Genomic DNA, 11,652 nt, shown 5'->3' with positions numbered 1-11,652 from the left:
AACACTCCCAAAGTGGTTGTACAGTTTTAAATTCCTACCAGCAATGTATGAGTGGCCTCACTTTCATGCATCTTCATGAACATTTGATGTTATTGCTTTCTAAAATTTTAGCCATATGACTAACTGAATTGCTTTTTTACTGTTGAGTTTTGAGAATTCTTTATCAGATAGACTTACAAATGCTTTGCAGATATTTTCCTTCATTCTGTAGCTTCTTAACAGGATCTTTTGTTGAGCAAAACATTTTATTATTAATATTGAGAAAGTCCAATTAATTGAGTTCTTCTTTTACGGAATTGTGCTTTTGGTGTCATATCTAAGACCAAGGACCTAGATCCTGAAGATTTCCCCTATGGTTTCTTCCAAACATTTATACTATCTCCCATACCCTATGGACTAGTGTTTTTACTCTAATTCATATTCCATATACTTCATGTCTTGGAGAAGCAAATGACACTCTTGAACAGACCACTAGAAAAAGCTTAACAAAGGGACCATTTCACACAGCTCTAGGATGAGAAGAGGGAAGACACGGGTGAGAGGCTGCAGGTCATGGAAACAGGTACTGTCACCACCCCTTGGCCTGATGGGCAGGGGAGAAGAGATATCAGGCCAAGTCCTGGGGGCATGTGGTCAGGCCCACCTGGCAAACCCACAGGGAGGGAGCTAGGAGAATGCATTGCTTAACTTCATCCCCTACCCTTCTACTGGTGGCACCAGAGACCAAAGTAACTTGGCCATGTAGGCCACAATGTTCATGGTATCAACAAAAGTTGGATTTCAGGAAAGGAATCATAAACTTATCTTTTTTTTTTTTTTTGAGATTTGAAACCCAATCTTATTTATTTGCTATTACTAAACCTTATATTTTTGACCAGGTTCAGATTTAGAAGTAGACAATCTCAGAGAAGACAGCCTACACGTCTCTTGGCAATTGTTCCTGGCATTTTTATTTGGCCTCATTCATTGTCTTGGCCAGAAGTTTAGCACATGCTGCGGTCTCCTCCTTGTTCTTAGTATGCTGTTTCTTTAGAGCAATACACTGGCGTTGGTGTTGCAGGACGCGCGGAGTAACTGGGTGCTGAACCTTGGGTGCCTTGGTCCTAGGTTTCTCACCTTCTGTGACTAAAGGCTTTCTTGTACTGATGTACATCATCTCTTTAGAGAGACTGAAAAGTTTGCAGATTCTGCTGGCTCTTCTAGGACCCAGGGAATGAGACACCGTGGTATCTGTCAATCCAGGAATATTTTTCCTTTTTTTACAGTAACCAAGTTGAGAATGCTCAAATTGGCATCGACAATGCAGCTCCGAACTTGCACATTCTTTCTCCAGTTCTCCTTGGTCTGGAGCAGGAATGCCCTTTACTCAACAGTAGGAGCCCCTGGTCGTGGATGAAGACACCTTGCTTCATGGGAGAACCTTGTCACTCCCACCACTGATTCAGACCACATAACCCTTCCATTCTTCACCCAGAGCATCAGCAGCTACTTTTGCAACCATACACTTCTCATTAAAAGTGTGAGGCTTCCATCCATCGTCCACTTCAATGAGTTTCTGGCAGCCAGTGGCTGGGAAGGAGATATTCAGCCTCATTTTGAAGCAGCGGATTGCCTCCAGAGTGCCAGGAAAAGGCAAGGAGGGACCAGCACTGTGGCTCATTAGGCTAAGCCTCCGCCTGTGGTGCTGGCATCCCACATGGGTGCTGGTTCGAGCCTCAGCTGCTCTTCTTCCGATACTGCTCCCTGCTACAGCCTTGGAAGCAGTGGAGGATGGCCCAAGTGCCTGGGCCCATGCACCCACATGGGAGGCTTGTAAGAAGCCTCTGGCTCCTGGCTTCAGATCTGCCCATCTCTGTCTGTTGTGGCCATTTGGAGAGTGAACCAGCAGATGGAAGACTTCTCTCTCTGTCTATCCCTCTCTCTGTAACTGTACCTCTCAAGTAAATAAATAAATCATTAAAAAGAGAAAGAGAGAGAGGATCCTTTCTTAATGGAAATGTTAATACCCTGATTTTATCAGTATACATTGTATACATCTATTGAAATATCACACTGTAATTTATAAATACATACAGTTATTAAATATTAACAAAAAACAGCTTAAATGTTTTAGGGGATGGAGAGGCTGTGTTTTGGCACAGCGAGTTAATATACCACTCAAGGCTCAGCATCCCATATGGGAGTGCTGATTGGAGTCTCAGCAACTCCAAGTTTCCTACCCAGCTCCCTACTAATGTACCTGAGAATGCAGTGGAAAAGGACTTAAGTAGTTGGGTCCCTGCCAGCCATGTGGGAGACATGGAGAGAGTTCCAGGCTGGATTTGGAACTTGCCCAGCCCAGGCTGTTGAAGTCATCTGAGGAATGAACCAGCAGGTGGAAGATCTCTGTCTCTCCCTCTGCCTCATTCTTTCACTCTGCCTTTCAAGTAAATAAAAGAGAAAATTAAAAAAAGAGAGATGGAAATGCTAACTAATCTCTTTTGATTATTATATACTATAAATATATATTAAATTATTACTCTTTATAAATACCTATAATTAAAATTATTTTAAATGATTCTGAATAATTCCTGTATTAGATTCTTAGGTACAAACATAAATAAGAAGCAAGAAGGAAGCAGTGTAATGTGAAATTTGAGATTTTGGAGTTTACTGCTGGGCTTTTCTCCCCCAACAGGGGATTGATTTCACTGTGATCAGACCAATGCTGCATGTATTTGCTGCTTTTAAAATAAAGTACATGTAGTGCAACCTGAGAAATGATTGCTCTATGAGTAAACCAAGAACTTCCGGCCTTGCTGCAGCTACACAGCATCTACTGTGTCTTTCTGCCATTCCAAAGGAAGCGATGCTGGTGAGGGAGGTACAATGGCAGTGCCTTCCGCAACCTCCCAGCATGGTCCACACTGTCAAGCAGTAATTAGCTAGGCAGGGGACGAGGGACCTGGGAAGGCGACAGAGCCAGTGTGCGGCAGATGGTCGTCGTTTAGGTTGTCTATTCATATGGCACAGGGTCCTTGCCAAGAGCAGGCCTTCACTTCCCTATACTGGAGAGGTGGGGGTGTTGGAAACCAAGCAACAGCCCAACCCAGAAAGCCAGGACCTACATGAGGGCAAAACAGTGACCAGGAACCCCTGCAGAGTCTCCAGGGTATCTGGAGACACAGAGTTCCAGATCTCAGATCTTAGAGAAGACTGTCTGGCTTTCTGTCTTGATTGGCATAAAGACTGCAGACCCCGGGGCTCTTCATGGTGAGCCCTGCCTGAAGGGTGGATCTAAGGCTGTCATCACTGTATCTGATTGAATTATACTGATCTGGAACATGTGTGTGGGATCCAAGGTGAGAGCTGAGAAAGGTAAAGATGAGATGTTGGACCGGAGATGGATGGGACATTTTACGGTTCATTCATTCAGTACCTATTTGTCAGGCTTCTACTAAGCACCAGATAGTGTATTACATGCTAGAAATACTGTGTTAAGCAAGATCCAGCTCTCACAGAGTCCCCATTCTAGCAGGAAATGCCATCAGAGAAAAAGGAATAAAAGTAAAAGATAATTTCTAAAGAGTGAGAGATGCTATGAAGGAAATAAAGCAGGGTTATTTGATGGGATCAAGGGTGAGAGATGGGAGGAACATTACACAGGTTGCAGAGACTTGTCTGAGAAGGTGACGTTACAGTTGCGAGAGCCGGTCATGCCCAGGAGAATGTGGGAGAAATCCAAACAGCTGGTTCAAAGGTCCTACAGCAAGAATGATCTTGGCCCATTTAAAGAAGGGGGTAAGACTGGAGCTGAGTGAGCGAGGAAAGCCTGCAAAATGAAAAGAAAAAGGGAGGAGGCTGGCCCCTCCTTTCCATCAGAAGGGCTGGAAGTGCTTGCTACTAGGTCTCAATCCTCGGCTGCCACTGTCAACCTTAGGTGCTGACCAAGCGCTGATGAATTTGTAGTCAAGCACCTGCCTGTGGGGTTAAGCTGCCCCTGGGGACACCGGCATCCCACAGTGGGGTGCTGGTTCCAAGTATGAGCATCCTGGTAATGTGCACCTTGGAAAGCAGTAGGAGAGGACCCTAGGGCTGAGTCCCTGCCCCGTCTTGTGGGAAAGAACAGAATTCCTGGCTCCTGGCTTTGGCTTGGGTGAGCCCTGGCTGTTGTGGGCATTTGGGGAGTGACCCAGCAGATAGAAGATTTCATATTCTCTCTCTCTCTCTCTCTCTCTCTCTCTCTCTCTCTCACACACACACACACACACACACAGTCACTCTGCCTTTCAAAGAAAGAAAAACTTTAAAAGAAATTCAAAACCGCAGTATTTTCAGCACTGAATATTTGAAACCTATTCACGATACGATCACAACACATTCAAGATTAAAATCTTTATTTTGATGATTCCTATTGCCTGACCTCCCTTCAGAAAGTTCAAGGCTTTTTGTGGAAAAGCCCTTTTTAGAGCAACCTGTATTGAATAGCCACACTGAACGTCAATTTCCTACCTTGCACCGGGACCCAGGTTGGCCTGCGGGTTTCGGATGTCACCAGCATGTCTGGCAGAAACTCCTGCCTCTCTCTGTCGTCCCTGCCTACCCTAGGAAAATCTGCAGTCACTGCTACTCTGGCAAGGCATCTTCCTTCTCTGGGGAGATGAGCCAGGTCCCTTCCCTCCCCACAGGCAGGACCATCACCGCTGGGCAAGAAAAGACACGGAAGCGACCCCCTAAGGGAACAGAATTGCCAGCTCCGGGTGGGGCTACATGTGGAAGGAGAAGCTTCTCCTTTCTTCGCAATTCAGAGATCCTGACTGGCATCACCTCCCAGGCCTCCAAATGCTTCCTTTCTTGTTATAATCCTCTTAAGTTCTTTTTTTCCCCATTGCCCCTGTGATTCTGTCAGTGTTTCTCACTCATTCTCGCGGGGCTTCCAGCCCCTCCTCCACACCGAGAGCCTCACCCGGGACAGGGGGAGAGGCCTCGGGGCTTTCAAGTTTATGGCCCATTATAGGTGAAAGCTGGGAGGTGTTGGGCAGGGCTGCGGAACTAATCAGTTATCTTAACACTACGGGCAGTAGGGCTGGCGTCTGTGGATGGCTAAATGTCACTGCTGATTTTAATGGCGAGGAAAAAAAGAAAATCAGTTTTAGGAATCACTGATCACTGCTTTGAACAGCACTACTAACAAAAATCTGCAAAGTCAGTCACCAGGGCAGACCAATTAAAGAAAGAAAGAAAACTCAAAAGAAAATTCTTTGCCTGGTGAACAAAACTAAAAGCGAGGTGACTCAACACCACTGCAGAAATTGTAAATGAAACAAAGAGACGTGCTTTATGTTCAGATGAGGCGACTATGAAGCCAACGCTCAGATCGCATATTCAGGGTTAATCACAAAACCGGAGAATGTGGATTAGGATACTGTGAAAGGTAAAATACAAAGCAACAGGACAGAGAAATTTTAATCAGGAACAAAGATTACCATAATCCCCAAATGGGCATACTTTTGAAAGAGGAGACATTCGTAGCAGAGAACAAACATTCTAGAAACAATAGAAGTGGTGTAGAAAATTAACCCAAGTCAGACCCAGGCACATGTTCTAGTGAGGCACGGTAGGACTTTCTAAAAGTAATGTGTGTTTCCATGAGGGGTTAACTGATTTTTTTTTCTTAGTTGAACTGCTCAGCCAGGTCTAATTTTTCTAAGGATAGAATGTGAGTTTTTTTAAGGCAAAGAATTTTTATGGTTTGATAACTCCTCATATACAGATTACATAATTTTTAGAAATTTAAGAATCTATATATTCTGAATAATACTTTTCTCCTTACAGAATAACTGTTGTGATCAATCTTCTTTTTAATTCATTTTTCCCAGGGATTGGAGAAAATTCCATTTAAATTGTGCAAAAATGAAAATTATAGGTGATTATAAGAAACAATTGCTGATAACAATTACGCAATTCAATATTGATGATAGAGTAGGTTACAAGGAAAAATAAATTTTTTTCTTTTTCTAAGAAACAGCAAGATGTTTTAAAGATGCCTTTTCACCTACGTACATGTTCTGTTGGATAAGCAACTCCATTTGTTGAGAAACCTGTAGATGGAATTTCTGTAGAAAAAGTAAGAGTTACTTCCCCAAACAATACTCCAAACCCATCTGAAAATCTTAGCTGAAAAAGCCAGTGTCTCAGTAAAAGAATATTTATTTGAGACAGGGAGAAGGAGAGACAGAGAGAAAGGTCTTCTATCTGTTGGTTCACTCCCCAGATGGCTACAATGGACAGAGCTGGGCAGATCTGAAGCTAGGAACCAGGAGTTCTTCTGGGTTTCCCACGTCAGTGTAGGGGCCCAAGTACTTGGGCCACCTTCTACTGCTTTTCCAAGCCATAACAGAGAGCTGGATCAGAAGAGGAGCAGCCAGGACACAAACTGGTGTCCATATGGGATTCCAGTGCCATGGGTGGAGGCTTAGCCCACTACACCATAGTGTGGACCCCAAAAAAGGCAAATTTTGATGAAGCATTTTCTAAAACAAGAAGAATAAATTCTAAGAAATAAATATCATTTGCTGAAAATTAGCATATTGGCAAAATAGGAAATTTTATGAGTTACAGACAAGAAGCTAAAATTGCTTAACTATGCAGAGTACAATAATGAAAAGGTAGGGCTTCATTATATGATTCATTTCTCCAAAAACATCTGTTACTTTTATCTCACATTTTAGCTTAGCAGATCACACTTTGTCCTCTCCTAGGACAGGCTGGAAAAGTGAACTGGAAAGATAAGGAACAAACTGTTTTTATATGGAGCTCAGCTCCTTGTTGAGCCAATACACATAATACCTATAAAGAATAGACCACTAACACTTAGGTGATAATAATACTATAATAATAACAATCTTGCATTTATAGAAAGCTTTTCACTTTCCAAAGTGCTTTTACATTTATTATAGCTTCTTTGATATCCCCAAATAGTAAGTATTCATCTTTGGCCCCTGTGGAAAATGTATTCTTCATTCAAAAGACTCCTGGTCTATCTGGCTTTGTGAGAGAAAACTCAGCCCAAATGGGTATCTACTTTACTCCCAAGGATGAGTTCTGCTTTCCATCCAGCACAGTAAAATAGCAATCCAGTGGAATATGAAAACAGGCTTAAATTGCTATGAATCAGTAGAAGAAAAAGCTTATTGAAATAACAAATTGTTTATCTTGGAGATATAATTCTGTAAACCAACAAAATAATATATTTGATGGAAATAGCTTGTGGAATATCAAAATTGCATTCCCTTCTTCTGGGCATTCAGCCACTGAGCTAGACCACACTTTCCAACATCTCTGCTGGGTGGGCATGGCTGTAACATCTCCAGAGAAATGGTCACTCCGCTGCTTGGCCTGAGCCTTAGGACACTGGGCACGTGTGCCCATATCCTGTTTTCCTTTTCTGGTTCAAGGAAACAACCCCAGTTTGACCATGCAGATGGCAACCATGCCCTAGGGGAATGCTTGTCTAAGCCAATGCAAGGGACCTGAATCTTTGAGTCGTCTCAGGTAGCCAGGCTGATCTGAGTCATTCTCCATCTTACAAGTGAGAAAAATTAACTCTTGTGTTAAGACATTATATTTAGCATCTTTTGTTATATCACCTTATCTCTTACTAATACTGGGATAACATACTTGCCTTGAAGATAGTTTTTTTTAAAAAGACTTATGTATTTGAAAGGCAGTGTGACAGAGGGAGAAAGAGGAGAAACAGAGAGAAAGAAATCTTCCATCTGCTGTTTCACTCCCCAAATGACTGCAATGGCCCTGGGCTGGGTCAGGCTGAAACCATGACTTCTGTGTGAGTGACAGTTCCTTCCTCTGCTGCTTCTCCAGGCACATTAGCAGGCGTTGGCTTGGAAGTGGAGCAGCCAAGGGACTTGAACAGGCACTCCTTTATGAGATGCCAGCATTTCAAGTGGTCGCTTAACCCACTGCACCACAACACTAGCCCCAGAGACAGAGTTTTCTGATGATAATAAATACATTGTACTTAGGAGAACATAGAGAAGGGATACAGCTCATCGTTGTTAAATGGGAAAAAGTTCACACACTCATGGTGGTATCTAAACATGGTTATCAAAATAAGTAAACCATCCATGAATACTCACACATTTTCATAATTGTAATAAGTGAATTTTGGTCACCTTGAGAACCTAAATACATACTTCATTAAATGGAATGAAAAAACAGGGAGTAATGTGCCACTACTGTTTCACACGTTGAGAAATCTTGACCTTATCCAGAAGTTGTTAAATGTGATAAGTGTTGCCAGAGTTAAGTAAATATAAAAGACTATTATATTGACCTCTACATTCATTCATAAAGTAGCTTAAGTCTTTGTAAGGGACATTTTGTGTCTCACATCTGATTGGTGCTCTTGCACTTATTAGCAGGTAGTTTTGAGTCTCATTCATTTGTTATTGCAACAAGTGACAAACTTGGTTTTGAGACGGGGCAAGTCTTTGGGGCTGCTATGGAGTATAAATTTTTATGTGGGTGAAGAGTTTATTTCTTGTGAAATCTGCTTGTAGTTACTGGGTAGAGGAATCATCGTGGTTTGAACAGGATTTGGCTCCTTGTACTCATGCAGGCATTTAAACTCCAAAACCTAGTGTTAATAGTTGGGGAATTACTATTGGTTGTTGATGAACTAAGTGTAAAGACTTGACCCAATTATGATGTCTGAAGATGGGGCCTATAGGAAGTGATCCGATTCATTAAGGAGCCTCACGATCTAATAGTGATGACTTCATAGAGAGAGACACATAGAGTGAGCAGTGTGGCACAGGGAGTTAAGCCTCTGCAGGGGATTTCTGTATCCCACAGCAGAGTGCCAGGGATTGAGTCTCATCTCTGCTTCTGATCCAGCTTCCCGGAGGCACCAGCTGATGTTGCAAGTACTTGGAGTCCTGCTATGACGTGGGAGACTTGGGTTGGGTTCCTGGTACCTGGATTTGGCCTGACCCAGCCCTGGCTATGGCGGGCATTTGGTGCCTGAACAGACAGATGGAAGATATCTTTGTCTGTTTCTTCTTCTCTTCCCCTGTCCTCTGTCATTCTATATTTCAGATAAATGCATAAATAGAGAGAGGCATGTGGACTTGGAGAGCAAGTATGCTCCTGTGTCTCTCTGCTTCCTGGCTTGGCATGTGATCCTTCCTCTACACACATTCTGTCCTCATCTGATGCCAGATGGATGGGGTGCCCAGAATCGGGCTGTGAGCTGAAGTGAACCCCCTTCCTTCAGGAGTGGCTCCCCTCATATCACTTACATAGTAACGAAAAACTAATGCAGGGAGATACTACACAATGTTTCAAGCACAGAGGGATTTTGTATAAAAATTTAAGAGAAATATTTTCATGTAAGCTTATCTGATTATTAAAATTGTTCTTCAGCATCCAATAGGGATTGGTTCCAGAATCTCCTACAGATACTAAAATCCAACAAATGCTGTGGCACCTTGTATTAAATAATGTAGTGTTTGCATATAACTCATAGATCCTCCTGTATATTTTAAACCATCTCTAGGTCACTTAAAGTATCTAATACTATGCAAATGCCTTGTAAATAGCTGTTATGCCTCTGTTATCTTTAGAGAATAATGACAAAAAGAAAAATCTGCCCATTATCAGAATAGAAGCAACTTTTTCTGCATGTTTTCTGCTTGAAGTTGGTTGAATCCACAGATGGGGAATCTGCCAATACAGAATGTTCACTGTAACACTAATACTTATTGAGTGCTTAGTATGTGCTAAACACCATTTTGTAAAGATTTATTTGTTTATTTGAAAGTCAGAATTAAACATAGAGAGGGAGAGACAGAAAAAGAGAGAGAGAGCTCTTTCATTGGCTGGTTCACTCCCCAGATGACCACAATGGCTAGTACTGGGCCAGGCTAAAGCCAGGGGCCAGGAGTTTATTCAGGTCTCCTATGTGGGTGGCAGGGGCCCAAGCACTTGGGTCATCTTCTGCTGCTTTCCCAGACACATTAGCAGGAAGCTGCATTGGAAGTGAAGCAGCCAAGACACCAACTAGTACACATATGGGATGCCAGCATCACAGGTGGCAGCTTTACCCACTGTGCCACACGCTGGCCTTGCTAAACACTGTTCTAAATATTTTGCATGTATTAATCCATTTTATCCTCCCACAGAAACAAGACAGCCCAGAGAGGCTGGTTCTTCTATACACACTCTACTCTGCTTCCTAGAGAATAGAATATTGGGGACAGGCATTTTGCCTGGCAGTTAGGATGTCTACATCCCTCATTAGAGGGCCTGGGTTCCACTCCAGGCTTGGGCTCCTAACTCTAGCTTCCTGCCAGTGCAGACCCTGGGAGATAGGGGAATGGCTCAAGTAGTCCCTTCCACACATGCTGGGAGACCTGCATTGAGTTCCAGGCTCCTAGTTTCAACCTGGCCTAACCCACCTGTGGTAGGCATTTGGGGCATGAACCAGGAAATTGGAACTCTCTTTCTGTCTCTCTTTGTCCTCTACTCTATCTGTGTGTCCCTCAAACAAATTTTAATAGAAGGAAAAGAGGCTTTGCTTAAAAATTTTATTAGGAAAAGGAATAAAATATTAAAATATTAATTAATCATTTTATATATCTTACAATGATTACACATCTGTTATTAAACTGAATTCATACAACTTCATGAGATACAAAATATATCTGCTTCACAGATTAGGAAATGTTTAAAGAATTTCATCACATAACATATCAAGAGTGGCAGGCCACAAACAATTTGAATGACCACAAAAAAAAGTTGATTAGGAAAGGCTTAGAAAAGTGTAGAAGTAGAAATAGGACTTCTTTGTGTTTGTTTGTCTGTCCTTTAAGAGGTTTCTTCTTTTTTAAAGATTTATTTATTTTATTTGAAAGGCAAAGTTATAGAAAGACGAAGAGAGAGAGAGAGAGAAGTCATCCATCTACTGGTTCACTCCACAAATGGCCAGAACGGCTAGTGCTGAGCCAGACTGAAGCCAGGAGCCAAGTGCTTCTTCCATGTCTCCCATGTAGGTGGAGTGCAAGGGCTCAAGCACTTAGGCCATCCTCTGCTGCTTTCCCAGGCACATCAACAGGGAGCTGAATGGGAAATAGAGCAGCCAAGACTCCAACTGGCTCCCTTGTAGGATGCCATAGCACGGGCCCTAAGAAGTTTATTTCTGAAGAAATGTATTACTTTTTTCTGTATTTTAATTTTTTTTTTTTACTTGAAAGGCAGAGAGATAGAGAGATCTTACATTTACTGGTTCATTCTCCAAGTGCTCACAACAGCCAGGTTTGGACCAAGCTAAAGCCAGGAGCCAGGAATGCATTCTGGATCTCTCACATGGTTGGAAGGGATCCGAGTACTTCAGTTGTAACCTGCTGCCTCCAAGAGGAAGCTGGAATCAGGAGCAGAACTGGGGCTTGAACCCAGGTACTCTGGTGTGGGATGTCATTGCCCCAAAAGGCAAATTAACTGCTAGGCCAAACAACTGCCCTGCTTGCGCTTTAAATGACTTTTAGTTGATGGCCTCTATTAATATTCAGTGGGTTCTTTAGTGGTTGGCAGTGAGTCTGATGGTTTGGGATGGACCAGTTCTTTCTCCAGGACTTGATACAACAGGATCATCAC

The 11,652-nt window shown here is 42.6% G+C and overlaps 1 pseudogene; it reads right to left on the bottom strand.

Moving 5' to 3' along the window:
- Nucleotides 1–855: 855 nt before the first annotated feature.
- LOC133749371 (small ribosomal subunit protein eS6-like) lies at nt 856–1,594 on the bottom strand (annotated as a pseudogene).
- Nucleotides 1,595–11,652: the final 10,058 nt, after the last annotated feature.

This window comes from Lepus europaeus, chromosome 20 (assembly GCF_033115175.1).
Source record: "Lepus europaeus isolate LE1 chromosome 20, mLepTim1.pri, whole genome shotgun sequence".
Lineage (NCBI taxonomy): Eukaryota > Metazoa > Chordata > Mammalia > Lagomorpha > Leporidae > Lepus > Lepus europaeus.
Note: the sequence above shows the minus strand (reverse complement) of the source record. Positions and strands in the feature narration are given on the sequence as shown.